The 6691-nt window shown below is 37.6% G+C and overlaps 1 long non-coding RNA gene across 1 annotated transcript in view; it reads right to left on the bottom strand.

The window, feature by feature from the left end:
* Positions 1-1525: 1525 nt before the first annotated feature.
* LOC133643537 (uncharacterized) overlaps positions 1526-6691 on the bottom strand; it is a 264818-nt gene continuing 259652 nt past the window's right edge. The window contains exon 3 of the long non-coding RNA XR_009824707.1: positions 1526-1613. This is a non-coding gene — a long non-coding RNA (uncharacterized LOC133643537). The remainder of the gene's footprint in view (positions 1614-6691) is intronic.

Below are 6691 nucleotides of genomic sequence, written 5' to 3'. Positions count from 1 at the left end.
TGAGTATAGAACCCTTATCGGGACATCTCTATTTTCCACACATAAACAGCAGGATGTTTCAAATACCGTATTTTCCGGACCATAGAAAATTCAGACTTTCCCTAAATCAATAACAGAGCAGCATCTCCTCATCCGGAAACAACAACAAGGCCGGAAATGTGTCCCGTGAAAAAACGTCCGACCAAAACGCTCTAATAACTAAAGATCCTTGGGTGAATAACGTAAACTCACTACACCGGTATGTTTTAGCGCTTTCATGGCGAGTTTACTTACAGATATAAGTAAGAACTTTACACTACGTTATATTAGAAATGGCAACAGCGGAAGAAGATAGAGAAAAAGAAGAAGCTTATCGACTATGGTGTCTTCACGGACTACAAAGGCGGACGCGCGCAATTTTTCAGGATTTATGCAGATCCTAAATACAGATCAGCAGGTACCAGAAGGTAAGAAAAGTTGCTTTTGCATTATATTGCAAAACAAAACGCCAGATAATGTCTTACCTTATACACACACCATAATAATACTCGTATGTTTAATGCGCCGACAATCCATCAAGCGGTGCTACTTCATAGCTTACCAAAGTCGTACTGAAACATTTTTGATTGATTTTTGAGCGCCATGTGTAATGTTGTATATTTTCAATAGAACATATAAAATGCTGGTGTTGTTTACTTGAGTCATATTGCCATCATATTGCAGTCCACACGTATCTCTTATGTTTGACTGCCATCTACTGGTCACACTTTTTATTACACCGTGTACCAAATAAAATTGCTTCAAGGTCGGTAAGCAAAACCAGAATTATTCCGTACATTAGGCGCACCGGGTCGTATTTTCCTGTCGACTTTTGAGGAAAAAAAAGGATTTTAAGTGCGCCTTATAGTCCGGAAAATACGGTATATTTTTATGAACTTTTCAAAAATAAAGTGAAAATGTTGTAAAAGTATACTCCAGTGGAATGAAACTCCATAACCTATATGTTCAAGTTCAAAGGATTGATATCTATGCACTGCTTGAAAATAGCACGGTGAGAATAGTACGTTTTTGACCATGCCTCTTAAAAGAATCGTAATCGAGAATCACCGGGAATTGTAATAGAAATGAGGAACTGAAATTTCAACTGTGGAACAGCTTGGATGATTCCTTAAAATGTTCCAGTTCCATTGATTGATTGATTGATTGAGACTTTTATTAGTAGGTTGCACAGTGAAGTACATATTCCGTACAATTGACCACTAAATGGTAACACCCGAATAAGTTTTTCAACTTGTTTAAGTCGGGGTCCACTTAAATTGATTCATGATACAGATATATACTATCATATATACTATCATCATAATACAGTCATCACACAAGATAATCACATTGAATTATTTACATTATTTACAATCAGGGGTGTGGAGGGAGGGGGGGATATGGACATCAAGTAGTGGACATAGAGAGAGAGAGAGAGAGAGAGATCAGAAGGCATAAGAAAAATAATCTGCATTTGATTGTTTACATTTGATTATTAGCAATCCGGGGAGGGTGTTAGTTTAGGGTTGTAGCTGCCTGGAGGTGAACTTTTATTGCGGTTTTGAAGGAGGATAGAGATGCCCTTTCTTTTATACCTGTTGGAGCGCATTCCACATTGATGTGGCATAGAAAGAGAATGAGTTAAGACCTTTGTTAGTTCGGAATCTGGGTTTAACATGGTTAGTGGAGCACCCCCTGGTGTTGTGGTTTTGGCGGTCATTTACGTTAAGGAAGTAGTTTGACATGTACTTCAGTATCAGGGAGGTGTAGCGGATTTTATAGACTAGGCTCAGTGCAAGTTGTTTAACTCTGTCCTCCACCTTGAGCCAGCCCACTTTAGAGAAGTGGGTAGGAGTGAGGTGGGCTCTGGGGTGGAGGTCTAGAAGTAACCTGACTAGCTTGTTCTGAGATGTTTGGAGTTTAGATTTGAGGGTTTTGGAGGTGCTAGGGTACCAGGAGGTGCATGCGTAATCGAAAAAGGGTTGAACGAGAGTTCCCGCCAGAATCCTCAAGGTGCTTTTGTTGACCAGAGAGGAAATTCTGTAGAGAAATCTCGTTCGTTGGTTAACCTTTTTGATTACCTCGGTTGCCATTTTATCACAGGAAAGGTTAGCCTCTAGAATGGAACCTAGGTAGGTGACCTCATCTTTCCTGGTGATGACACTGTCACTACATTTAAAAAACACTTTAAGACCAATGTCTTGAAAAAATATATCACTCTTGAATCAACACTGTAGTTAATACTATGATCAATGTTAGTTAAAAACTAAATGTGAGATATAAATAATAATGGAAGTATAATTGTTTGTATATAGTATATAATTGGTGCAAAGGTTTAACACGTGTTAAAGGATATTTCACATGCCTTTACTGTGTATATAATTTAACTGTGTTTATGTTGTGTATAATGTGCATTTATAATATGTTGTACAAAGGACATTTTATAATTTTCGGAAGTTCATCTTGTACTTGACATTGTTTATAGGGTTAGGCGCAATAAGTGTTCAACTTCAGCCTAAACCCTTTCGGTCCGCAACATTTTCTTTTTCAATCTATGAATGTACAACTGTTTGTTTATTTTGTTGACCATTGACCGAAGAAGAATAATAAACTAATAAACTAAACTAAATAGCAAGCACACAATAATAACACCCTTGAAAGCAAACATAGTCAAAAACCATACTATTAAGTATAGTGCAGTATGGTTTCAGTCAATATGTTTGCCTTTATTTTTTAAAAAGAGTAATAGATTTGAATCATTTGTACATTTTGATTAATGCACATGGTTTATCACTTGAAAATTGATGACAATGCTTTGAGAAAACCCGGTGTTTTAACTGGATGTCACAACCTTTCCTGACTTAGGTTTTCTACACACGTGCATTGTGTTCATTCCAGAAAGCCCGGAAGGCCACTCGTTTCAAGTGACTCTCTGCAGCTGGTATTTGTCAAGATAAACCGGCGCTGCTTCCGAAAAAAAAAGAAAGGAATGAAAATAAGGATTGTTAAAATGTCAGTCGGGGTTCAGCACGAGCTTATACAAAGTAAGCAAAACATTTTGTGACAATCGACACCCGAAACAAATAACTTACTAATAAATTGTAATAGGCTAAAGTTCCACTTATTATTGCGATTCCCATTTAAAGCTGTCACCCGTGTGTTTTATGTAAATGGCCAAACATCTCCAATGGATTTTAAAGAGTCACACCAGTTTGTGAAAAATCAAGAACATTTAAAAACTGCTGTAGTGTTTCATCTCTGTTTCAGCAAAATTGTGGATCTTTAGTTCCTACAATGAGACAGAGTCCAACCTGGGGCGATTGCACAAATAGTTGACATGTGTTGTTGAAACCACTGCGATAAAAGCACATGAAGACCATAAAATACTTGCCCCGGAAGGTTTGGGGGCAGATCATTTTCCGGAAAAATATACTAAAATGTTCAAAATCCTTGAGTTCAAACCATCAACATGTGGGACGTTGTATGCGATGTCAGCAAATCCTGTGAGATAAGTACAATGATAGCCATAGTACCAGATGTATTGCTTCTGGTTTTGTAACCTTTACTATCAAAAGAGCCTTTTTGTCATTTCTGTCACTAAAGAAAAAAGTATGGAGCCGCAAAACCCAAAACAGCTAATTGTTGTTTTTTGTTTTACATTTTACGGGTAAAAAAACCTGTCCACACAAAATTAAACATTTTGTTTTCTGAGATTTTTTGGGTGAATGTATTTATGGTCATCGTATCTCGTGAGTCGCACACCCAAGAAGCCGAGTCTCTCTCGTGCAGACTTGAATGCACTTCAATGTGGTCGGAGCATTTCCAATCATCTGATCCCCTAGTGGTTATGGTCATAAACAACGGCATAAAGTGCTTGTGGATATTTTCAGGGAATTAAATCAATTTCAACTGGACTGCTTATTCAGGAAACACTGAAAGAAATCAGGAATATAAATTGTAGTAGTCAGGAAGTTTAATTTTTTTTAGATCGAGCTGAGTAAAAAAATAATATGGACTCACTTAATTATGAGGAAAATAACTATGGACTCACCATGTGAATTTTCATTTCCAAAGCTAAGGCCTGCATAAGATTAAACCTGTTCAATAGTCTGCAGTTGATGAGTGTTCACACATTGGAGAGCTCTTGCACAAGGTGGATTGATATGAATCATGGCTCTAACACAAGAGTCAATTGAAACAAACGAGAGGATTATCAAACTTCTTCAAGAAGGTAAATCCTCACACAATGCTGCAAAACATATTGATTGTTTACAGTCAGCTGTGTCTAAAATCTGGACCAAGAACAAACAACATGAGAAGGTTGTAAAAGGCAAGCATGCTTGCCACCAAAAACCACCAAAAATGATTCCCGGGCGCGGCCACCGCTGCTGCTCACTGCTCCCCTCACCTCCCAGGGGGTGAACAAGGGGATGGGTCAAATGCAGAGGACACATTTCACCACACCTTTTGTGTGAGTGACAATCATTGGTGCTTTAACTTTAACTTAACATGCTTGTAGACCAAGGAAAACACCAAAGCGTCGAGACAGAAAACTTTAATGTCTTGAAAACAAATGGACGGAAACTGGAGTCACTGTCTGTCACCAAACTGCAGGAAACCGCCGAAGGGAAATGGGATTTAAATATAGAAAAGCTAAAAATTTAAAAAAAAAGCTGTCATTAACAGTTAAACTAAAAATAAACAAGGTTCCAATGAGCTTTAAGGAAATCAATTGTAGACTATGGATGACCGGATGAAAGTCAGATTCATTGATGATTCGCATATCTGCATTGGGCAAGGTGATGATGATGGAACTTTTGTTTGGTGCCGTTCCAATGAGATTTATGAAGACGACTGCCTGAAGAAAACAGGCACATTTCAACAGTCATTGATGATATGGGGCTGCATGTCAGATTAATGGCACTGGGCGATGGCTGTCATTACATATTCAATAAATGCACAAATTTACATTCACATTTTGGACTAATACCATCAATTGAAACGATGTTTGGGGACGATGACATCATTTTTTCAAGATTGTATTGCATCATGCCATGGATCAAAAACTGTAAAAACCTTCCTTGAAGAAGGGTGCATGAGGTCAATGGTGGAAATTGTAGAAAATGGTTCATGACAAGACCCCAACCTGCAAAGCTGATCTGATAACATCAATCTGAGAAAGTTGGCGCAAGATTGATGACGCAAAATGTTTGTCACTCGTTAAAAGTTCATGCCTCAGAGACTGCAAGCTGTTGTAAAAGCCATTGGTGATGCAACAAAGTACTAGAGGTTCACTGTGCATACAAAAGTGCCAACTTTTATTCTTCGACTGATTGATATGTGACATCTGAGTAATTACACCCCCACTGTGATGAACACTGGTAGCTATATTTAGCAAGTAGAGGTACATATTAAAAGTGAAAGAGAAGTCAAGTCATATATTATATATATATTATTTATATTTATTTATTTATATATGCACCTTATTGCTTTTTTATCCTGCACTACCATGAGCTTATGTAACGAAATGTCGTTCTTATCTGTGCTGTAAAGTTCAAATGTGAATGACAATAAAAAGGAAGTCTAAGTCTAAGTCTAAGTGCTAAGAACACACATCTTACAGACACTCTTTCGTCATATGGCAACACTTTGAACATCACTGGTTTAATTATTTCAGCAGGGAGGCAAGGTATGGGCCTATATAGCACATTGTAGAAAAAGAGCAAAAAGGCATAACGTAATGAGAAAAGGCTGAAATGTTGATACAGTATATAAAAACACAAATATTTATTTTTAACAAATATATCCTCGCAGGCACAAGACATTGATACAACATTGATACATGTTTTTTTTTTTAACTGAATTTGAAACAAGGTTGCAAAATTGTATTTGAAAATCGATGTCTAAAGTTGAATCCACTTTGTTGGTTGGGAAATGACCCAAATTCAATGGTCAAATCAACGTCTCAACCTGACTTTTAATAAACTTTGTCAAAAAGCATGTTGTTTCAACGTTGTATTTGTGTTGTAAAATATTGGTTGGTACATGTCCAAAATTCAATGGTCAACTCAACATCAGAACCCAACATTGATTAAACGCATGTTGTTCCAGCTTTATGTTTGAGTTGCTCAACATCAGGACCTAATTGGTCGAGTCGCCAGAAGAAAGCCATTTCTGCGCAAATGTCACAAAGTATCCCGCTTACATTACGCCAAACAGCACAGAGACAAGCCTCAAAACTTCTGGAACAAAGTAATTTGGAGTGATGAGACCAAAATTGAACTTTTTGGCCACTCGACCATGTAGCCCATTCTTCTTCAAGTGACTCCTATTGTGCATCTTGAAACAACCACACCACAATTTTTCAGAGAGTCCTGTATTTCAGATGAAGTTAATTGTGGATTTTTCTTTGCATCTCGAACAATTTTCCTGGCAGTTGTGGCTGAAATCTTTGCTGGTCTACATGAATCCCTCATTTTCCACTTCTTAATCAGCGTTTGAACACTGCTGATTGGCATTCTCAATTCCTTGGATATCTTTTTATACCCTTTTCCTGTTTTATGCAGTTCAATTACCTTTTCTCGCAGATCCTTTGACAATTATTTTGCCTTCTCCATGACTCAGAATCCAGAAAGATCTGTGTAGCACTGGATGAAAGATGCAATGGTCTGTC

Source organism: Entelurus aequoreus, linkage group LG26 (assembly GCF_033978785.1).
Source record: "Entelurus aequoreus isolate RoL-2023_Sb linkage group LG26, RoL_Eaeq_v1.1, whole genome shotgun sequence".
Lineage (NCBI taxonomy): Eukaryota > Metazoa > Chordata > Actinopteri > Syngnathiformes > Syngnathidae > Entelurus > Entelurus aequoreus.
Note: the sequence above shows the minus strand (reverse complement) of the source record. Positions and strands in the feature narration are given on the sequence as shown.